The 24,362-nt window shown below is 41.4% G+C and overlaps 1 pseudogene; it reads left to right on the forward strand.

Moving 5' to 3' along the window:
• Window positions 1-860: 860 nt before the first annotated feature.
• LOC111161000 lies at window positions 861-8,100 on the forward strand (annotated as a pseudogene).
• The last annotated feature ends 16,262 nt before the right edge of the window (window positions 8,101-24,362 follow it).

A 24,362-nucleotide genomic window follows, 5' to 3' on the forward strand; every position in this document is an offset into this window, starting at 1 on the left:
CGGCACCCCTGGAAAGCTTACCATCTTAATTGTGTTGACCCAAGCCTACACTGTGACTGGCAGTGGCAGTCCTGAGGTGCTGAGACCCGGGTGAAATGCATGATGCCCCCAGGAAAATAGATCAGTGGAACCACAGTGACCTAGTAGGGCTCAGCTTCTGCTCCCACTCCCCATAGATGCTATTTAAAACCTTCTCAGGTGGCGTGCTCCATCTTTGTTCTTTCCCTTTCTGAAGATGTTCATGTCTCCCCTTTAGAAAGAAAACTGAAGCTAAATACCAGCTCCTCTACTTCAAAATTGAGTTCTGTTTGTGCTCAGCCTTTCCTGTCTCTCTCCTTCTGTGAAAAGCTAATTCTGCTTCCTGTGCTGGAGCCTCCTAATCTCTACAGGCTCCTGTCGAGGCCAAAATTATTCCTTCTTTGTTCCTATCTCCTCAACCTCTCTATCTCCTTCACAGATTTTTTATCTCAGCTAGTAAACAAGTTTTAGTACCTCCTTTTTAAAAAAAATTTTGTGTGTGTGTGAGTTTCCCTTGTTTTTTTGGAGGCCTGTATCTCCCTCCATCCTTTACCCATTTTGCCCAGCTCCCCGTCCCCAGCCATCAGGGTCTCTACTGTCTTTCTTCTGAGAAAAAAGTATATACTTCATTAATTCTACATCCAGTCTTAGTTAAATTTGTTTTCTTCCTTTTTTCACAGATAAACTTCATTTAAATTTTTCTATTACTTCCTTTTTGGTTCAAAATTCAAAAGTTATCAAAGGGCATGTCAGGAAAAGTTTCCGTCCCATTCCTATCCCAGAAGCAACCAGGGTTGTGAGTTTTGTGTTTACCCTTTGGCAGCCCAGCCCTAATCCCTAAGATGTCCGCTGTATGTAATGAATAAACTTGTCAGCCAGGTATCTGGAATGGCATTAGTTTTTTGCAGTTCTTGGGGGAATTGAGAGTCACATAAACAATTTTCTATAGGGCTTTATTCTGGGAACTCTGGTTGAGAAAAGCTATAGAGATAAACTGTGTATGTAAGCAATTGTGGACATATATGTGTAATTTTTCCTCTTTTTGAGAGAACTGATGCAAAAAAAAAAAAAAGAACTGATGCAATCTCACCGCATCTTCATTCACTTAATATGTATTGGAGATCTATCTATTTATCTATCTGTCTTTTTTCCTATCTATCATCTATTAGATATATATAGAGAGAGAGAGAGAGAGAGAACTGTATTTATATATACCTAAAGAGGTCCCTGGTTAAAAATTTCACCTCGGGGCGCCTGGGTGGCTCAGTGAGTTAAAGCCTCTGCCTTCGGCTCAGGACATGATCTCAGGGTCCTGGGATCAAGCCCCGCATCGGGCTCTCCGCTCAGCAGGGAGCCTGTTTCCTTCTCTCTGCTTGCTTCTCTGCCTACTTGTGATCTCTGTCTGTTAAATAAATAAATAAAATCTTAAAAAAAAATTTCACCTCTTTTTTTTCTTTGAGAGAGAGAGAGAAAAAACATGAGCTCTTACTTATGTGCACGAGCTGGGGGAGGGTTAGGGGGAGAGGGAATCTTAAGCAGATTCTGCCGAGTGCAGAGCCCCTACTTGGGGCTCAATCTGATGACCCTGAGAGTAGGGCTCAAGCTCAAATCAGGAGTTGGTAGCCCAACGGACTGAGCCACCTCACCCCTATTTCTTAAATAAAGGCATCCCTCACTCCTATTTTTTAAAAAAGCTTTATTGAGATGTAATTCCCATGCCATACAACTCAGCTACAAATAAATGGTTTTTAGTACAAATAAATGATTTAGTTTAGCTGTAAGCCATCACACCGACCAATTTTAAATTTTTTTTCATTTATTTATTTATTTATTCATTTATTTATTTATCAGAGGGAGAGACAGAGAGCGCAAGCAGGGGGAGCATCAGGCAGAGGAAGAAGCAGGCTCCCAGCCGAGCAAGGAGCCCAATGTGGGACTCGATCCCAGTACCCTGAGATCATGACCTGAGCCCATGGCAGATGCTTAACAGACTGACCCACCAGGTATCTGCACAACGATCAACTTTAGAACATTTTTATTACCTCAGAAAAAAACCCTATGCCCATTAGCAGTCCTTCTCCACTTCTTTTCCACCTTCCCAGCCCCTGACAGCTACTGATCTACTTTCCATCTCTACAGATGTACCTATTCAGGATGTTTCATATAAATGGAATCATATGCTATGTGGTCTTTTGTGACTGCCTTCTTTTACTCAGCACACAGTTTTCAAGGTTCGTGTTATGTTATGGCATGTATTAGTACTTCATTTCTTTATATGGATGAATAATATTTGATTGCATGAACATACTGCATTTTATCTATCCATTCGTCAGTTGATGGTCATTAGGGTTGGTTCTGGTTTTTGGCTATTATTAATAATCCTGCTATCAATATTTTTGTATGTTTGCATTTCTCTTGGGCATGTATTTATCTATAGGTTTGCTTCGTCCTCTAGTGATTCTGAGTTTAACCTTTGGAGGAACTGCCATACAACTTTCTACAAGGGCTACACCATTTTACATTCCCACCAGTAGTATATGAGGATCCCAATGACTCCTCATCTTCACCAATGCCTGTTACTATCTGTGTTTTCTTTCTTTAAAGATTTTGTTCTTAGGGTTGCCTGGGTGGCTCAGTTGACTAAGTACCTGACTTTGGCTCCAGTCATGATCTCAGGTCCTAGGATTGAGCCCAGTGTCAGGTTCCACACTTAGTGAGGAGTCTGCTTCTCCCTCTCTCCCTGCGCCTCCCCCTGCTCGTGCTCTCTCTCAAATAAATAAATAAAATCGGGATTTTTTAGGCACGCCTGCGTGGCTCAGTCGTTAGGTGTCGTGGGGTCATGATCCCTGGGGTCCTGAGATCGAGCCCTGTATCAGGGTCCCTGCTTGGCCAGAAGTCTGCTTCTCCCTCTCCTGCTCCCCGTGCTTCCTGCTCTCGCTGTCTCTCTCTCTCTTTCTGTCAAATGAATAAATAAAAATCTTTTTTAAAAAATCTTTTTTTAAAGATTTTATTTTTAAGTAATCTCTGTAGCATGGGGCTCAAACTCATAACCCTGAAATCAAGAGTTGCATGCTCTACTGACTGAGCCAGCCAGGCAACCATATTATCTGTCTTTTTGATCATTGCCATCCTAGTATGAAGTGGTAACTTATTCTGGTTTTGATTTACATTTTCCTGATGGCTAGTGATATTGAACATCTTTTCATGTTCTTTTTGGCCCTTTGCATATCTTCACTATAGAAATGTTTATTCAGATTCTTTGTGCATTTTTAGACTGGGTTGTCTTACTTTTTTATTGTGGTAAAATATATAAAACCTGAAGTTTATCATTTTAACCATTTTTACATGCTCATTTCTGTGCATTAAGTATATTCATATTGTTGTGCAACCATCACCATTGTCCATTTTTTTTTTCTAAAGATTTTATTTATTTATTTGACAGACAGATCACAAGTAGGCAGAGAGGCAGGCAGAGAGAGAGAGAAGGAAGCAGGCTCCCCGCCGAGCAGAGAGCCTGACGCGGGGCTCGATCCCAGGACCCTGGGATCATGACCTGAGCCAAAGGCAGAGGCTTTAACCCACTGAGCCACCCAGGCGCCCCACCACTGTCCATTTTCAGAACTTTTTCATCTTCCCAACCAAAACTCTATACCCATTAAATACTAATTCTCTTTTCTCCTCTCTTCCCAGTCTCTGGCAACCACCATTCTATGTTGTCTCAATGCATTTGACTACTCTAGAAACCTCATGTAAGTGAAATCTTGTGATATTTGTCCTTTTGTGACTAACTTATTTCCTTTAGCATAATGACCTCAGGATTCATTGATGATGTAGCATGTCAACATGACCTTCCGTTTTAAGGCTGAATGATATTCCATTGTATGTATATACCACATTTTGATTACTCATTTGTTTTTTTGTTGGTGGACACTTGCGTTATTCTAACTTTTGCTTATTGTGAATAATGCTGCTATGAATATCAGTGTACAAATGACTGTTCAAGTCCTTGCTTTCACTTCTTTTGGGTATATACTCAGAAGTACAATTGCTGGATCATTTAGTAATCATATGCTTAATTTTTTAGGAATCACCATACTGTTTTCCACAGTGCCTGAATCATTTTATTTTTTAAAAATTTTTACATTTTTAAAAGATTTTATTTCTTTATTTGACAGAGAGAGAGCACAAGCAGGGGGAGCAGCAGAGGGAGAGGGAGAAGCAGACTCCCCGTTGAGCAGGGAGTCCAATGTGGGGCTCGGTCGCAGGACCCTGGGATCATGACCTGAGCTGAAGGCAGGCACTTAACCGACTGACCCACTCAGGTGCCCCATGGCTGAATCATTTTACATTCCCACCAGCAACTCACAAGGGTTCTAGTTTCTCCATGTTCTTGTCAACACTTGTTATTTTCTGTTTGTTTTTTTAATAATAGTCATCCTAGTGGATGTGAAGTTGTTCTTGTTATTACAAGATTGTAAGAGTTCTTTATATATTCTAGATAGAAACCTTTTTTTTTAAAGATTTTATTTATTTATTTGACAGAGAGAGAAATCACAAGTAGGCAGCAAGGCAGGCAGAGAGAGAGGGAGAAGCAGGCTCCCCGCTGAGCAGAGAGCCCGATGCAGGGCTCAGTCCCAGGACCCTGAGATCATGACCGGAGCCAAAGGCAGAGGCTTAACCCACTGAGCCACCCAGGAGCCCCAGAAACCTTTTTTTTTTTAAAAGATTTTATTTATCTATTTGACAGACAGAGAGAGAGAGAGAGAGATATCACAAGTAGACAGAGAGGCAAAGCAGAGAGAGAGCAGAGAGCCCGATGGGGGGCTTGATCCCAGGACCCTGAGATCATGACCTGAGCCACAGGCAGAGGCTTAACCCACTGAGCCACCCAGGCGCCCCTAGATAGAAACCTTTTATCAGATAAATGATTTACAAATATTTTCTCCTAGTCTTGTAACTTTCATGATGGTGTCGTTTGAAAAACAACAGTTGATTTTGATGGAGTTTGATTCATCTGTTTTTAATTCTGTTGCTCATGCTTTTGTTGTCACATCTAAGGATACATTGCCAAATCCAAGGTCATGAAAATTTACGCCTCTTTTATAATGAGAATTTTATATTTTGTATTTTTATACTTTTTAAAAGTAAATTCGGGGCACTGGGGTAGCTCAGTTTTTAAGCATCTGCCTTTGGCTCAGGTCATGATCCCAGGATCCTGGGATGGAGCCCTGAGTCAGGCTCCCGGCTCCGTGGGAAGCCTGCTTCTCCCTCTCCCATTCCCCCTGCTTGTGTTCTCTCTCTCTTGGTATGTCTCTCTCTCTCTCTCTCTGTTAAATAAATAAATAAATAATAAAATCTTTAAAAAATAAAATAAAAGTAAAGTAACTGTCAATATGGGACTTGAACTCACTAGTCTGAGATTGAGTCACACGCTGTACTGACTGAGCCAACCACGCACCGCAAGAACTTTACATTTTAAGCTCTTACATTTAGGTGTTTGATGGATTTTGAGTTAATTTTTTAAAAATTAAGATAAAAATTTTTAAGGAATCTCTACACCCAACCCACAACTTTGAGACCAAGAGTCATGTGCTTGGGAGATGCCTAGGTGGCTCAGAGGGTTAAGTGTCTGCCTTCAGCTCAGGTCTTGGGATCGTCCTGCATCAGGCTCCTTGCTCAGCTGCTTCTCCCTCTGCCTGCCGCTCCCCCTGCTTGTGCTCTCTCTCTCTGTCAAATAAATAAATAAAATCTTAAAAAAGGAAAGGGAGCAAAACAGCCTTCTTGCTGATATGGGGAAAGTTTTAGTGGTCTGGGTAGAAGATTAAACCAGCCACAATATTCCCTTAAGCCAAAGCCTAATCCAGAGCAAGGCCCTAACTCTCTTCAGTTCTATGAAGGCTGACAGAGGTGAGGAAGCTGTAGAGGAAAACTCAGGAAGCTAGCAGAGGTGGGTTCATGAGGTTTAAGGAAAGAAGCTGTCTCCTAAAATAAAAGCACAAGGAGAGGCAGCAAATGCTGATGTGGAAGCTGCTGCAAGTTCTCCAGAAGATCCTGCTCAGATAATTGATGCAGGTGGCCACACTAAACAACAGATTTTCAGGGGAGGAGAGACAGCCTTCTGTTGGAAGAAGATGCCATCTAGGACTTTCATAGGAAAAGATGAGAAGTCAATGCCTGACTTCAAACTTCAAAGGACAGGCTGACTCTCTTGCTAGAGTTTAAGGCAGATGGTTACTTTAAGTTGAATGGCAATGTTTCTTTGGAGCATTCTGGAAATCTTAGGGCCCTTAGGAATTATGCCAAGTTGGGGCACCTGGCTAGCTCAGTCAGTAGAGCACGCAACTCTTGATCTTTGGGGTCATGAATTCCCGCCCCATGTTGGAAGTAGAGTTTACTTAAAAAAAATAAAATAAAATAAAGAATTATGCTAAATTTACTCTGTCTGTGCTCTATAAATGGAACAACAAAGCCCAGAGGATGGAACATCTGTTTGCAACATGGTTCACTGAATATTTTAAGCCCATTGTTGAGGGCTATTGCTCAGAAAAGACTCTCTTCAAATATTACTGCTCATTAACAACACACCTTATCACCCAAGGGCTCTGATGGAGATGTACAACAAGATTCATGTTTTCATGCCTAGTAACACAACATCCATTCTGCTGCCCAGGGATCAAGGAGTAATTTTTATTTTTAAGTCTTATTATTTAAGAAATAAATTTTGGAAGGCGCTAGCTGCCATAGATAGTGATTCCTCTGATGGATCTGGGCAAAGTAAATAGAAAACTTTCTGAAACGACTCACCATTCTAGATGCCTTTAAGAACATTTGTGATTCATGGGAAGAGGTCAAAATTTCAACATTGAGGGGTGCCTGGCTGGCTCAATCGGTAGAGTATGTGACTCTTGATCTCAGGGTTGTTAGTTCAAGCCCCACATTGGGCGTGGAGCCTTCTTAAAAAAAAAAAATCAGCGGTGACGGGAGTTTGGAAGCAGTTGATTCTAACCCTCCTGGATGACTTGGAGGGATTCCAGACTTAGTGGAGAAGGTAACTGCGGATGTGATGGAAATAGCAAGAGAACTAGATTTAGAAGTAGAGCCTGAAGATGGGACTGAATTGCTGAGATCTCATGATACAACTTTAACGGACGAGGAGTTGCTTCTCACGGAGGAGCAAAGGAAGTGGTTTCTGGAGGAGGAATCTTCTCCTGGTGAAGATGCTGTGGTGATTGTGGCAATAACAAAAAGGACTTATAATTTTACGTAAACTTAGTTGATCAAACAGCAGCAGGGTTTGAGAAGATAGATCACAGTTTTGAAATAAGTTCTACTGTTGGTAAAATGTTATCAAACTGCATCATATGCTACAGAAAAATTGTTAGTGAAAGGAAGAGTCCATCAACAGGACAAACTTCGTCTTATTTTAAGAAATTGCCACAGCCACCCCAAATTTCAGCAGCCAGCACCCTGATCAGTCAGTAGCCCTTAATATCGAGGCAAGACCTTCCTCCATGGGATGCCTGGGTGGCTCAGTCGGTTAAGTGTCTACCTTCAGCTCAGGTCATGATCCCGGGGTCCTGGGATTGAGCCCCACATCGGGCTCCCTGCTCAGCAAGGAGCCTGCTTCTCCTGCTACCTGGTGCTCCCCTGCTTGTATTCACTGACTCTCACTCTCTATCTGACAAATAAATAAATAAAAGATTTTAAAAAAGACCTTCCTCCGGTAAAGATTATGATTCACTGCCAACCCAGATGATGTTTAGCATGTTTTAGCAATAAAATGTTCTTTAAGTGGGCCCCACACCAAACATGGGGCTCAGGCTCATGACCCTGCCATCAAGAGTTGCATGCTCTATCCACTGAGCCAGCCATGCACCCCAGCAATAAAATATTTTATTTTTATTTTTTGTAAATATTAGACATAATGCTATTGCACACTCAATAGACTACAGTATAATATAACTTTTATATGAACTCAGAAAATTAACTCATTTGACTCACTTTATGGTGACATTTGCTTTATTGCAGTGGTCTGGAACCCAACCCACAGTACCTCCAAGGTATGCCTGTATGAAGTTTTGAAGTTGGTAAGGGTAAGTCTTCTAACTTTGTTCTTTTTCAAGATTATTTTGACTGTTCTGGGTCCTTTGAATGTCCATATGAACTTTATTTTTTTAAGATTTTAGTTATTTACTTGACAGAGAGTGAGCGAGCACAGGTTGGGGGAGCCAAGGGAGAGGGAGAAGCAGGCTCCCTGTAGAGCAGGGAGCCCAATATGGGACTTGATCCCAACCTGAGCTGAAGGCAGATGTTTAGTGACTGAGAGACCCAGACACCCCTCCATATGAATTTTAGAATCAGCTTATCAATTTCTGCAAAGAAGACAGCTGGAATTTTGATGGGTATTGCCTTATATCCACAGGTCAATTTGGAGCTTATTGCCAACCTAATAATGCCACGTCTTCTAATTCATAAACAGGATATCTTTCCATTTTTTAAGGTCTTTAATTTCTTTCAATGATGTTTTATAGTTTCCAGAGTATAAGTTTTGTACTACGTTTGATAAACGTACTCCTAAATATTTTTTGATGCTGTTATAAATAGAATTTTTAAACTTCATTTTTGGCATATTCTGTATAGAAATACAATTGATTTTTATATATTGATTTTGTACCTGCAACCTGGCTTACTAGTTATTGGAACTCACTTATTAGTTCTGTTGGCTTGTAGCGAGATTCTTGGGATTCTGTATGCAAAATCATGTCATCTGTAAATAGAGATCATTTCCTTCTTCCTTTCCAAAATGGATGCATCTCATTTGTTTCCCTTGCCTAATCATTCTTTCTTTTTTTTTTAAGATTTTATTTATTTATTTGACAGACAGAGATTACAAGTAGGCAGAGGCAGGCAGAGAAACAAGGGGAAGCAGGCTCCCCGCTGAGCAGAGAGCCCCATGCGGGGCTCGATCCCAGGACCCTGGGATCATGACGCGAGCCGAAGGCAGAGGCCTTGACCCACTGAGCCACCCAGGTGCCCCTTGCCTAATCATTCTAACTAGAACTTCCAGTGTTGAATAGAAATGGTGCAAGTAGACATCTTTGTCTTGTTTCTAATTATAGGGGGAAAGCATTCAGTTTTTCACCATTAAATATGATATTAATTGTGGATTTTTTTAATAGTTCTTGAGGACTGCCCCTCCTCCTGTGCTAAATCTCCAAGCTTCTCCTCTGGAGATCTGAACAGGGACAGTAGCCTCTTGGAGTGACATCCCAGCACTGGGAAGGGCCAGTAGTAGCCTCTGGTCTTCTTGGCTTGCCAAGGTGAAACCTCTGCCCTACAAACTAGCTGGGCAAGGGCCTTCAGGTCTCCAGTATTTTGTCCTACGGCACCTGGGTAGAACCTCTGCTCTGTGACTGGGGACTGGGCAGAGGAAGGGAGCCCTCCGGCTCTCCACCTCAATCGCTTGGATTTTAGGCTCTGCTACTGGAGCTAGGAATGGTTGAGAAATGCTGGAGGCCTGTCCCTCTTGGGGAAATACCATAATCCTTGACTGGGACCTGAGAGGAGAGGACGTCCTGTTTTTATGGCCACATCTGTCCAGAATGGAGCTCCGGTGATGCTGAATGAACTACGGTCAAGGAGGACGTTGGAGGTCTTGGTCATGTGTCAGGCTCTTACTCTTCTAACCGAGATTTAGATTTCCTTGAATAAATTTGTTTTGCATTTTCTCTATGCCCTTAGGACAATTTCCAGAGAGTTTAAATGGTTGTGTGTGTTTTTAAAAAATAATTTTTACCAGTTATGGGTGTTTCATTTGGGAGTGGATGTGCAGAATTCCTCACATTGCCATTTGGAAGTGGAATCTCCTTCATTTTAAAAATAACTACAGCTAAAAATAATAATAATAAAAAAAAAACTACAGCTAATTCTTGAATGACATGGGTTTGAACTGCATGGGTCCACTTACACGCAGATTTGGGGGATAAATACAGTACAGTACTGTAAATTTATTTTCTCTTTCTTATGATTTTCTCTGTTATTTACATTTTTTTGTTTATTTAAGTAATCTCTTCACCCAAAGTGGGACTTGAACTCACAACCCCAAGATCAAGAGTCACACACTCCTCTGACTGAGCCAGCCACGTGTCCCCTTATGTTTCTCAACATTTTCTTTTCTCTAGCTTACTTTATTGTAAGAATACAGTATACAATACATATAGCATGTGTTAATTGACTTTCTGTTATGCATAAGGCTTCCAGTCAACAGTAGACTATTAGTAGTCTATTAGTAGACTATTAGTAACTATTAGTAGTTAAGTTTTTGGGGAGTCCAAAGTTATATGCAGATTTTTTAAAAGTAACCTTTACACCCAACATGGGGCTTGAACTCATGACCTGGAGATCAAGAGTCACATGCTCTACTGACTGAGCCAGCCAGGTACACCGACATGCAGATTTTTGCCTGTGCAAGGGTTGGTATCCCTTCTTCCCACATTGTTCAAGGGTCAACTGTACATTGTACTCCTTTGAAAGGACCAAACTTTATTTAACTCATTCCATACCGATTAGGTTATTTAAAATACTTTACCATTAATATTTAGGTTATTTAAAATACTTAAATAAATAAATAAATAAATAAACTTCAATATAAGTTGCTGTTAAAAATGATACTATAATTAATAACCCCTTGTGTATGTTAGTATATCTGTAATACAGATTTCAATTTTTCGGTCAAATAGTATTTATATAAATAGCTTTAATAAAGGTTGCCACATTGCCCTCTGTGAGGGCTCGTGCCCGAAATAGCCAGGGAGTATCTATTTTATACTCTGGCCATAATCAGGTGTTATCAAAATTTTGGGTCTCTTCCAGCCTCATTATGTGACAAATTATTTTATTTATTTTTATTTTTATTTTTTAAGGGAGAGGGACAGGAGAGAGAGGATCTCAAGCAGACTCCCCACTGAGCACAGGGTCTGACTTGGGGCTCAATGTGGAGCTTGATGCAGGGGCTCAGTGCCACAACCATGAGATCATGACCAAAATCAATAGTCGGGCGCTTAACTGATTAAGCCACCCAGGTGCCCCTAAAGATTTTATCTTTTTTTTTTTAAGATTTTATTTATTTATTTGACAGACAGAGATCACAAGTAGGCAGAGAGGCAGGCAGAGAGGTGGGGGGGAAGCAGGCTCCCCGCTGAGTAGAGAGCCCAATGTGGGGCTCGATCCCAGAACCCCGAAATCATGACCTGAGCCTAAGGCAGAGGCTTAACCCACTGAGCCATCCAGGTGCCCCTTATTTTATTTTTTTTAAGTGATCTCCACTCCCAATGCGGGGTTCGAACTTACAACCCCAAGATCAAGAGTTGTATGCTTGGGGCGCCTGGGTGACTCAGAGGGTTAAACCTCTGCCTTCGGCTCAGGTCATGATCTCGGGGTCTTGGGATCGAGCCCCGCATCAGTCTCTCTGCTCAGCAAGGAGCCTGCTTCCTCCTCTCTCTCTGCCTGTCTCTCTGCCTACTTGTGATCTCTGTCTGTCAAATAAATAAATAAAATCTTAAAAAAAAAAAAAAAAGAGTTGTATGCTTTATGAACTGAGCTGGCCAGGTGCCCCAACAAATTATTTTTAATCTAGTTGTTTGTTTGTTTGTTTGTTTGTTTAGGGAACAAAATGAGGTCAATTTATTTTCTTTTTGAAGCATTAATGACTTTTTTACTCAAGTAATAGAAGAATACAATTATCTTTTTTCCAGTTTTATTGAGATATAACTTGACAGAAATTGCATTTGAAGTGTGTAATGTGACGTTCTGATATGCATAGACATTGTGAAATGATTACTAAAATCAAGCTAATTAACATATTCACCACCTCATTGTTAAAATTTTGAAGAATGCACAACAGGGAAAGGATAGTTTCTTTGATAAATGGCGTTGGCAAAACCAGATAGCCACGTGAAGAATAATGGAATCATTATATACAAAAAATTCTTTGAACACTTAAATGAAATGATGTATTCCCTGTGGCTTATTGGATCCCATCCAACCTGTTGAGAGCAAGTCTTTCTTGCCCCTCTAGAGTCTTACCTAACATGATAACTCCCAGTTCTATGGCCTTGCCCTCTCCCAAGTCTTGGTGCCCACAACTTCAAGAAGACAGAACCAAACACCCCGCCCCACCAGACCAGGAGCTGCTTGATTTTCTGCCCAGGTTGCTGTCCTTGTCAATTAGTGTCCTTCCTTTTTTTTTTTAAGATTATTTATTTATTTATTTGACAGACAGAGATCACAAGTAGGCAGAGAAGCAGGCAGAGAGAGAGAGAGGAGGAAGCAGGCTTCCCACCAAGGAGAGAGCCCAATGCGGGGCTCGATCCCAGAACCCTGGGATCATGACCTGAGCTGAAGGCAGAGGCTTTATTTAACCCACTGAGCCACCCAGGCACCCCAATTAGTGTCCTTCTTGAAGCAGGTAATCCAACCACTCCCATGTCCCTCTTGTCCTCTTACGAACAGTTGAAGTCAGCAGTTCTCAGTGTGTGGTCCCCTGACTAGTAGCATCACCACCTCCCGGAATTTTTTGCTCAGAATGCAAATTCCTGGGTCCCCTTCTTGAATATAGTTTTAATATTTTTTTCTGCCACAAGTGAAGTTCAGAATCTTTTCATATAATTCTGAGGCATATATTTTCTTTTCTGTGCTCTATATCTTTTCCTTTTCTTTTTTTTTAATTTTTTTTTTTATGTGACAGAGAGCAAGATCACAAGTAGGCAGAGAGGCAGGCAGAGAGAGAGCGAGAGAGAGGGAAGCAGGCTCCCTGCTGAGCAGAGAGACTGATGCGGGGCTCGATCCAAGAACCCTGAGATCATGACCCTAGCCGAAGGCAATGGTTTAACCCATTGTGCCACCCAGGCGCCCCTATATCTTTTATTTTAAAATTGGGATGATGGGGGCGCCTGGGTGGCTCAGTCGTTAAGCATCTGCCTTCAGCTCAGGTCACGATCCCAGGGTCCTGGGATCAAACCCCACATCAGGCCCTCTGCTCAGTGCAGAGCCTGGTCTGACCTATGATTTTTTTGACTTTATGATGATGCAAAAGTGATATACATTACGTAGAAACCATACTTTGAACTTTGATCTTTTCCTGGGCCACTGATAATGCAGTACAATATTCTCTTATGATGCTGGGCAGTGGCAGTGAGCCACAGCTCCTAGTCAGCTGTGCCATCACAAGAGTGAACAACCAATATGCTTACAACCATTCTGTACCCATATGACCACCCTGTTTTTCCTTTTAGTATACTGTTCGGTAAGTTACACGAGACAGTCGACACCTTGTTGTAATATAGGCTTTGTGTTAGATGATTTTGCCCAACTACTAGCTAAGGTAAATGTTCTGAGCATGTTTAAGGTAGGCTAGGCGAAGCTATGATGTCTAGTAGGTTAGGTATGTTAAATGCATTCTTGACTTACAATAAGCTTGTTGTGACATAACCCCATCAGAAGTCAAGGAAGAGCTGTATCTTGATTTCAGCTTAGTGGGATTCTAAGCAGAGGACCTAGCTAATCTGTGCTGGTACTCCTGACCCACAGAAACTATGAGATAGGGGTGTCTGGGTGGCTCAGTCCCTAAAGCATCTGCCTTCAGTTCAGGTCATGATCCCAGGGTCCTGGAATTGAGCCCCACATCGGGCTCCCTGCTCAATGGGAAGCCTGCTTCTTCCTCTCCCACTTCCCCTGCTTGGGTTCCCTTTCTTGCTGTCTCTCTCTTTGACAAGTAAAATAAATAAAATCTTTTAAAAAAAGAAAGAAAGAAAGAAACTATGTGATAATAGGAGCACCTGGGTGGCTCAGTTGGATAAGCAACCGACTTCTGATTTCTGCTTAGGTCCTGATCTTAGGGTAGAAGGATCCAGCCTCAAGTCAGACTGTGCTGGGTGTGGAGGCTGCTTGGGATTCTCTCTCTCCTTCTCCCCTTGCCCTTCCCCCCAATCTCGTGTGCACACAAGCTCTCTCTCTCTCTCTCTATATATATATATGTATATAAAATAAATGAATGAATAAATAAGAAACTATAAGATAATAAATGTGATTGTTTTGAGCTGATAAATTTGTGGTAATTTGTTACACAGCAATAGAAAACTAATACACTTAAATTGCTGACCCATTTGGAGCTTGTTATCAATGAATGCTTAGAGGTTGGGGCACTGGGATGGCTCAGTCAGTTAAGCATCTAACTGTTGATTTTGGCTCAGGTCACGATCTCAGGGTGGTGAGATCCAGCCCCTAATTGGGTTCCACACTGGATGTGGAGCCTGCTTAAGATTTTCTCCCTCTCTTTCCAAAAAAAAAGAGTCTCTCTTTCCCTTTTCCTCTGCCCCTCCCCCCCTTAAAAAATGAATACTTACAGGCGCCTGGGTGGCTCAGTGGGTTAAGCCGCTGCCTTCGGCTCGGGTCATGATCTCGGGGTCCTGGGATCGAGTCCCGCATCGGGCTCTCTGCTCAGCGGAGATCCTGCTTCCCTCTCTCTCTCTCTGCCTGCCTCTCTGCCTACTTGTGATCTCTGTCAAATGAATAAATAAAATCTTTAAAAAAAAAATGAATACTTACGGATTTTCTTCATATCACTTTTTATTTTTTTAATTAATCTTTTTAAAAGATTTTCTTTATTTGACAGAGAGAGAGAGAGGCACAAGTAGGGGGAGCAGCAGGCAGAGGGAGAGGGAGAAGCAGGCTCCCCGCCAAGCAGGGAGCCTGATGAGGGGCTCCATCCCAGGACCCTGGGATCATATCATTTTTTAAAGATTTTACTCATTTATTTGAGAGTGAGAGTGTGCATGAGAGGGGGTATGGTCAGAGGGAGAAGCAGACTCCTCACTGAGCAGGAATCCTGATTTGGGACTCGATCCCACATATTTATTACTGTTAAATCCCACCTTCGTGGTTTAGAATCAGTGTTGTAGCATGTAGATCATTTGGTAGATTTCATCTCCTCTTCTGTGGGTTCTTCCTGGATGGTTTTTCCCTGCCCGTTTCCCCTAATACGCTGTGGATTGTTCTTTCTTTTGAAATCTAGTAGCCCTTATTATAGTACATTGGAAATATCTGCTCACATGCTCATCTTTTCCACTGGTCTGTGAAGCCTTTGAAGACAGGGACCTTGACTTTTCACATCTTAGTGCAGTGCCTGACATGTAATAGAAGCTTAATAATTCTTTTTGTTGAATGCATAAAATGAAAGAAGAGGCAATCAACAACAAGAAATGCTTTGGAGGACTTAAGTATAAGATGTCTAAGTAACATATTGTAAGGGCCTACTTAGCCAGAGCGAGCCATTTTGTTGTTTATGCAGTAAACTTAGATTGAATCTGCCCCTTCCCCCAAGAGGAAAGCGCTTAGAAACAGAACTGGTGAAATATGGCCAAATAGCCCCTGATAACGGAGTCCAGATACAAGGACGTGTCCGGCCAGGTGGAAACGTCCAATCAAGGGAAAGAGCACGTATTACCTCCCTACCCGCCAAGGACGTGTTAGGCCAGGTGGAGACGTCCAATCAGGTATATGTGCTGCCGAAGCGAGCACGGAGACATCCAATCGGGAAAGCACCTCCCTAACCACCCAAAAATGTGGGCCCTGCCTTTTGGGCGCCAATTCTGACCAGAGTGATAGGCTATTTCAAATAACTACTATAGGGTGAATTGTAATTCAGTTGGCCACCTGTGTGTGGTCAGGCTCAACCACATGGCCTTTGCTCTATAAAAGTTAGTCTGTGAGGCTGGGAGGGGTCGCCTCTTTGCAAGAGATGGCCCTGGCCAGTCAGTTTGATTCTCGATGCTTGGCGTGAAATAAAGCCCTGCTTAACTTTCGCTTTGTATCAGTCTCGTCCTTTTGTCTACGGACCCTTTCAATATGATTTGAGGTCTCTGAAAAATTCAAGCCCCTTCTAAGGTAAGTTTTTTTTTTTTAAGATTTTACTTATTTATTTGACAGAGAGAGAGATTACAAGTGGGCAGAGAGTCAGGCGTGGGGGGGGGGAAGCAGGCTCCCTGCTGAGCAGAGAGCCCGATGTGGGACTCCATCTCAGGACCCTGAGATCACGAACTGAGCCGAAGGCAGAGGCTTAACCCACTGAGCCACCCAGGTGCCCCCTAAGGTAAGTTCTGCTCTAATTTCCTTTTTTAAAAAATATTTATTTTGGGACACCTGGGTGGCTCTGTGGGTTAAAGCCTCTGCCTTCGGCTCAGGTCATGATCTCAGGGTCCTGGGATTGAGCCCCGAATCAGGCTCTCTGCTCAGTGGGGAGCCTACTTCCTCCTCCCTCTCTGCCTGCCTCCCTGCCTGCTTGTGATCTCTCTCTCTCTCTCTGTCAAATAAATAAATAAAATCTTTAAAAAATAATAATAATAATAAAAATAAAAAATAAAGAATCTTTATTTTTATTCATTTGTTTATGTTATTGCAGAATAATTGACATCCAAAGTTTCAGGTGTACAACATAGTGATTCAATATTTATATATGTTATGAAATGGTCATCATGGTAAGTCTAGTTATCGTCTCTCACTATACAAAGTTGCTACAATATTATTGAGTATATTCCCTATGCTGTACATTACATTCCCATGTCTTATTTATTTTATACCTGGAAGATTGTACCTCTTAATCCTCTTTACCTACATTGTCTATCCCCACCCCCCATTCCCCGCCCCTCTGGCAACCATTTAGTTCTATATTTTCAGGGTAGAGTCATGGTCATAGGCCTTCCTATGTCCATTACAGCTTATGGTGGCCCTTTCCCTGACCTTGCTGTACTCGACAGGCACACACAGTTCAAGGCTATGGTTCTGTACCCAGTTACAATGTGTGTGGGCCCTCCCCCGCCAGCACCACCAAGCAATTCTCAGACACCAGCTGGGTGTCCTACAATTCAATGCAATTCTGACACTACCTGGAGATAGCCTTCGATCCCACAGTTCAGTCCTACAAGGTTGCCCTCCCTGTAATTTGACACATGAATTCCAAGTCTAAGTTGTCACCTGTGCATCTGAACTACCAGCTCTAGATTGGAGGTTCCAATCACCCCCCTCTTTGGGCTTGACTCATTTGCTAGAGTGGCTCACAGAACTCAAAGAAACATTTTGCATTCTAGATTACCAGTTTATCATAAAAGGATATAATTTAGGAATAGCCAGATGGGAAAGACACATAAGGCAAAGTACAGGGAAAGGGCTTGGAGCTTCCAGGGGTACGGAAGGTATTACTCTCCCCAAATCTCCATGTGTTCACTAGTCCTGAAGCACTCTGAACCCTGTCCTTTTGGGTTTTTTATGGGGGCTTCATTACTTAGAATGACTGATAAATTGCGGGCCATTGGTAATTGATTATCTTCCTCCCCTTCCCTCTCCCAAGAGGTCAGGGGATGGAACTTAAGCTTCCAACCCTTTAATCATGTGGTTAGTTTTCATGGCAACCTGCCCCCATCCTGAGGTGTGGTCGAAAAGTCGCCGATTAACATAACGAAAGACACCTTGATCATTCTAATCACTTAGGAAATTCCAAGGGTTTTAAGAGCTCAAAGTCCGAGGTGTGAAGCCCCAAAATGTATTTCTTATTATAAATTACGTATCTCAAAGACCTTTGCAGGAACTAATGGATCCTGGCTGCCTGAGTCTCAAGTGGGATAGGTTAAATATACTACCCAGGGGAGGGAATTGTGCCGTCTTCTCTTCCTCAAATTTAGACCCGTGTTTATTTCCTACTTTGTGGTAGTGGATCCCCAAGAGTTGGGAACAGAATCAAGAAATGCCATCCTCTGAACACAGCATATTACTTATGAGACAAGGACATTCTCCAAGTTTTTATCAAGGAAACCTGAATATCTTCTCTAATCTAAGGAAGAACCCAGATTCATTCTCAGATGGAAAGAAGGGGGGAGGGCTAATCCTCACATCAGGACAGTAACTGATACAAAGAAAACGAATTCACTTAGTTGTATCATAAGCAGTTTGAAGTTACCTGAAAGCTGTGTTCTTTGAGAATAATAGAAATAATAGAATCAAAAGCAAGTCTATGTGAGTGTATCACTAGGCTTGACCTTGAGAGCAGACATAAATTTCTTCAGAGGGCAGTAGAAGAATTAATCCAACTATAATTTTTTTTCCAACTACAATTTTTTTAAAGTAAGCTCCATGAACATTGTGGGGTGTAAACTAAACGACCTTGAGACTAAGAGTCATGTGCTTTACCGACGGAGCCAACCAGGTGCCCCTCACCTGTTTTTATTTGATGAAAAATATATCTAAGAGAGGGTGCCTAGCTGGCTCAGTCGGTAGAGCACGTGACTCTTGGTCTCAGGGTCCTGAGTTTGAGCTCCACGTGGAGTGTAGAGATAACTTAAAAAAAAATCTAAGAATATCCAATTTCCTATTCATTGAAACATTGTTTATAATAGTTAATACGTGAAAACAACATAAATTTACCATAATAGTTATTTTAGAATACTTTAAAAGGATATTACAGGAGATCTTGAAGAATGTTCAATGGCAAATGTAATAGTTTACTAGAACTGCCACAATAAAATAACACAGGCTGGGCGACTTAAACAATAGAAATTCAGTTTTTCATAGTTCTGGAGCCTAGAAGTCCAAAATCAAGATGTTGGCAAGTTTGGTTTCTTCTGAGGCCTCCCTCCTTGGTTTGCAGATGGCTGCCTTCTCACTATATCCTCACAGTATCTTTTTTCAGTGTTTGCCCATCCCTGATGTACCCCTGTGTGTCTAAATTTCCTCTTATATGGGCGCCTGGGTGGCTCAGTGGGTTAAGCCGCTGCCTTCAGCTCAGGTCATGATCTCAGGGTCCTGGGATCGAGTCCCGAATGGGGCTCTCTGCTCAGCAGGGAGCCTGCTTCCCTCTCTCTCTCTCTCTCTCTCTCTCTGCCTGCCTCTCTGTCTACTTGTGATCTCTCTCTGTCAAATAACAAATAAATTTAAAAAAAAAAATAAATAAATAAATAAATAAATTTCCTCTTATAAGGACACCAGTCAGATTAGATTTTGGCCCATGCTAATGGCCTCATTTTAACTTCACTTCTTTAAATACTCTGTCTCCAAATACAGTACATTCTGAGGCACTGGGAGTTAGGCTTAAACATACAAATTTTGGAGAAACACAGTTCGGCCCATACAACAGGAAAATGTTTACAATATGAGTAAAAAAAGCAAGATATAATATTTGATGTGATGCTAATTGTATAAACATATACAGGCAAATCTTGGAAAGAAATACTCAAAAATATTAGGAATGGTTTTCTTAGGGCTTGGGAGTTTTGAATAATTAAAAGTTTTTTCTTCTTTATGCATTTCTATATTTTCCATTTTCTATAATGAACATGTACAGGTATTCTACAATGAGAAAAATGCAGTAAGAATTACATTTAAAATTCACTTCTTCTCCCTTTAATTCTCTGACTAAACCAACTTACCTTTAAGAAGAGAAGACAAGGAGAGATAATTGTGGCAGAATAGTTGGTATCAACTGTTAAATCATAAGTGGCGTTCTGTTACAAGTCAGGCACTAGCGAGGTTGATTATGTTGACTGGATCTTCTTTGAGTGAAATTATTTAAATGACTTGTTTTTATGTGTGAAGTGGGTCAAAAGATATGAATTTCCAGTTATAAAATGATAAGTCATGAAGATATAATGTATAGCATGGTGCATTAAAAATACCTATTGAAGGACGTCTGGGTGGCTCCATTGTTAGGCATATGCCTTAGGTTCAGGTCGTGATTCCCCTGTCTTCGGATTGAGCCATGTGTCCGGCTCTCTGCTCAACAGGAAGCCCACTTCTCCCTCTCCCACTCCCCCTGCTTGTGTTCCCTCTCTCGCTGTGTGTCTCTCTCTGTGAAATAAATAAAATCCTAAAAAAAACAAAAAACAAAAAAACCTATGGAGGGGCTCCTGAGTGGCTCAGTTGGTTTGGCATCTGCCTTCCACTCCGATTTAACTTAAGTGAGCCACCCATGCACCCCTTTGAGAAGCTTTCATGTCAAAACGTGATTAAAAAGTAAATATCTGGGGACGCCTGGGTTGCTCAGTTAGTTAAGCGGCTGCCTTCGGCTCGGGTCATGATCCCAGTGTCCTGGGATCAAGTCCCACATCGGGCTCCTTGCTTGGCAGGGAGCCCGCTTCTCCCTCTGCCTCTGCCTGCCACTCTGCCTGCCTGTGCATGCGCGCTCTCTCTCTCTCTGACAAATAAATAAAAATAAAATCTTAAAAAAAAAAAGTAAATATCTGGGATGCCTGGGTGGCTAGGTCAGTCAAGTGGCTGCCTTTGGCTCAGGCCATGATCCCAGAGCCCTGGGACCCAGTCCTGCATCAGGTTCCTTGCTTGGCAGGGAGCCTGCTTCTCTCTCTCCCTCTGCCTGCTCCTCTGCTTGCTTGTGCTCTCTCTTTATCTCTCTCTTTCTCTCTCTGTAATAAAATCTTTAAAAAAAGGAAATACCAGTTTTCCTCATAAAGGCTAGGAATTTAGATACTAGGTTCTACGGTTAGATGAGGAACAAAAGGATCTCTACATTTGAGAAGGCCTGCCTAGTGGGGGAAAAAAAATCTGAACATGATTATCCTTTAATATAAGAAGTGCTATGTTAGATGGATAGACAGAAGAGCAAGGGATTTGTTCTTTGTACTACCTGAGGAGTAAAAGGAATAGCTTCACTTAAGTGATATTTACGATGGGACTTTGCAGTGGATGCTAAGGTTTTAAGGAATCAGTATACAATGCCCCCATTTTCCCCTTCATGGTTTCTAGCCAATTGGAAGATAAGCTACAGGAAACAAATGGAGATCAGAATGTTAACATTCTTACTGATAAAGCTGTTGAGTGAACACAGCTTTAGACTGTGGCCAAGTAGGCCTATTAAACATTCTGTCTTTTTTTTAAAAAAATATTTTATTTATTTATTTGAGAGAGGAAGAAAGTGAGAGTGAGGGAGAACATAGAGGGAGAAGCAGGCTCCCCTGCTGAGCAGAGAGCCCCACACGGGGCTCCATCCCAGGACCCGAGATCATGACCTGGGCAGAAGGCAGACCTCCAACCAACTGAGCCACCCAGGTGCCCCAAACACTCTCTACCTTGAATTAGAGAGACTCTACCTGGTCAGGCAACCAAGGCTACCCTCAGAGCAAATCAGAACGTACTCTCTCTGCTGGCAGGATGACCTCTAAAGTGGGAAGGCAGCAAACCCTGTTCCCTCTCTTAAAGTCATTAGTCATGCTAATCAGTTTTCTTCCTAGAGGAGTAGCTAGGAGGCAGAAAGAGAAAAGAGGCTCACTTTCCTTACCCTTCCCAGTTATGTGAGCCAGTATATTCCCTTTTTTGCTTATAGTGCTTTGGCTTGGATTTCTGTCTTTTTTTTTAAATTTCAATTCCAGTATATTTAACATACAGTGTTACATTAGTTACAGGTGTACAACATAGTGAAGGATTTGTGTCTGTTATAACAGAAAAAAAGACCTGCATAATACAGTCTTGAAACATGAGTAGACATTTTTAAGCTAAGAAAGGAGGAGCATTTCAAATAGACAGCATGGGCAAAAGTCTAGAGGTTTGAAATGTTCGCCTGTGGTTAACATAATGCCAGACAAAAGAAAGAACTGAAAATGAAACAAACATGTTATGTGGAACAAAGTTGTAAACATCTATTTGTAATAAAATAATTTAAAAAAATAGAAATAGAAGGACGTCTTCTTTCTTTCTTTTTTCTTTGAAAGATGTTTTCTTAATGTGGTAGAAAGAATCGCAAACTAACAGTTACCATACTTACTCCCTTTTAAATTGCAAATAAAATAAGGATGCCTGTTATTGCCGTTATTATTTAATATTGTCTTGGGTGTTCTGGCCAGTGCCTTAACATTTGAAACAGGAATAAAAGGAATCAATATTTGAAAAGAAGAGACAAAAATATTACTTGTGGATGATGTGGTTGTATGCCTGAATATTCCCCAAGTAAGAAAAATATACAAAAATCAGTAGCAATCTTACACACCATAAATAACCAGTTAGGGAAAAAATGCATGATAGTATTAAATACATGTGTATACAGTATTTTTAAATAAATTCAATGAGAGATATATATGGCCTAAGAAAAACTACAAAGCTTAACTGAGAAATATAATATAGCTTTAATAAAGACATCTTTCATTTCTGGATAGAAAACAAAATATAAGAATATTAGTTCTGGGCACCTGGATGGCTCAGTCATTAAGTGTCTGCCTTTGGTCATGGGATGGAGCCCCACATCTGGCTTGGCGGGGGGCCTGCTTCTCCCTCTCCCACTCCCCTACTTGTGTTCTCTCTCTTGCTGCGTGTCTCTCTGTCAAATGAATAAATAAAATCTTTTTTAAAAGAAAAGAATATTAGTTCTATAGGAGCACCTGGCTGGCTCAGGACATAAAGCATATGACTCTTGATCTTGGGGTCGTGAGTTCAAACCCCATGTTGGGCATAGAGTTTACTTTTTTTAAAAAAGGAATATTAGTTCTCTTAAAATGAATTTATGAACTTACTGTGATTCCACTCAGAACCTCAACAAAATTTTTCTTGAAACTCAGTATAGTCAGTTCTGCTATGAGCAACATATTTATTTCTAAAAATCACCCGGCTATTGGTGCGCCCGGGTGGCTCAGTGGGTTAAGCTTCTGCCTTCGGCTCAGGTCATGATCTCAGGGTCCTGGGATCGAGCCCCGCATTGGGCTCTCTGCTCAGCGGTGAGCCTGCTTCCCCCTCTCTCTGCCTGCCTCTCTGCCTACTTGTGATCTCTCTCTCTGTCAAATGAATAAAAATAAACTCTTTAAAAAAAATAAAAATAAAAAAAAATAAAAATCACCCGGCTATGCAAAATTGTTCAATAAAAGCCACATGACCTATGGGTAAAATGGGATTAGAGGCACAATGCTAAAAATCCGTGTCAGTGACACCAAAATGATAGAAGTCTATAAAAAATGGTATCACAGTTTTACACATGTTAAATGATAAGAAACATATGAATACTATAATAAATATGGCACTTCACCTTGAAAAAGACCTAAAGTGTGCTAGGGGAAGTGAGCATTGAGTGGTTTTAGCTTGTGAATTACTGCGAAATGGGGGAAAAAGAGTTATCTGAAATACACCAGATGTGGATGGGTGTGACTCGTAACACATGTGGGTAACTGATGGAGATGTCTGCCCATGAATGCGTGTGTTCATTACGTTTATTCCAGCATGGCTTGGTTAATCTGGGTGCAGTTTGCTGCATTCATTTACTGTTTCCAATAGACGAAGCAGCACATAAGCCAAGGCGAAATTCGCATTTTGCTCAAATCGTTGCCTAATATATCAATTGCTTTGGAACAAATTCTCATTTTCAAAACAAGCATTATGGCAGAAATCACTTAAAATGACTGCTTCACTTTGAGAAATAAATGGCTAAGTACTTTGTGAAAGGAGCATGTCTTTCCTTAACAAATGTTAAAATATGGTAAAGGCCCCATTATTTAAAATGGTGGGCTGGGAAGAGAAACTTAGAAACTACATAAATGTGCATAAATAGGGGAGTGGTTAAATAAATTAAATTCCAAACACTGGAACAGTAGATAGCCATTTAAAAAAGTGATAGGACGCACCTGGGTGGCTCCGTGGGTTAAAGCCTCCTCCTTTGGCTCTGGTTTTGATCCCAGCATCCTGGGATCGAGCCCCGCATCAGGCTCTCTGCTCAGCGGGAGGCCTGCTTCTTCCTCTCCCACTCCCCCTCCTTATATTCCCTCTCTCGTTCTCTCTCTCTCTCTGTCAAGTAAATAAACAAAATTTTTAAAAAAGGAAAAAAGTAAAGAGTGGAATATGTATATTATAATCATATTTGTATTTTTCAAGGATATATGTGTTTATATTATGCATATATTTTCTTGTATAAGCACAGAATCTGGAAGAAAGCAAAAGAAACTGTTAACAGTGGGGATATCACACTGGGTGTTAATGGAATTTTACTTTCTTTCTTTTTTTTACATATTCTTTTTTTGTTTAAAGATTTTATTTATTGGGGCACCTGGGTGGCTCAGAGGGTTGAGCCTCTGCTTTCGGTCCAGGTCATGATCTCGGGGTCCTGGGATCAAGCCCCGCATCGGACTCTCTGTTCAGAGGGGAGCCTGCTTCCCCCTCCCGCCTCTGTCTGCCTCTCTACCTACTTGTGATCTCTCTCTGTGTGTCAAATAAATAAAATCTTAAAAAAAAAGATTTTATTTATTTATTTGACAGAGAGATAGAGAGCATAAGTAAGCAGAGCAGCAGGCAGAGGGAGAGGGAGAAGCAGACTC

The sequence above is a fragment of the Enhydra lutris genome, unplaced genomic scaffold (genome assembly GCF_002288905.1).
Source record: "Enhydra lutris kenyoni isolate GAN:26980312 unplaced genomic scaffold, ASM228890v2 scaffoldscaffold81, whole genome shotgun sequence".
NCBI lineage: Eukaryota > Metazoa > Chordata > Mammalia > Carnivora > Mustelidae > Enhydra > Enhydra lutris.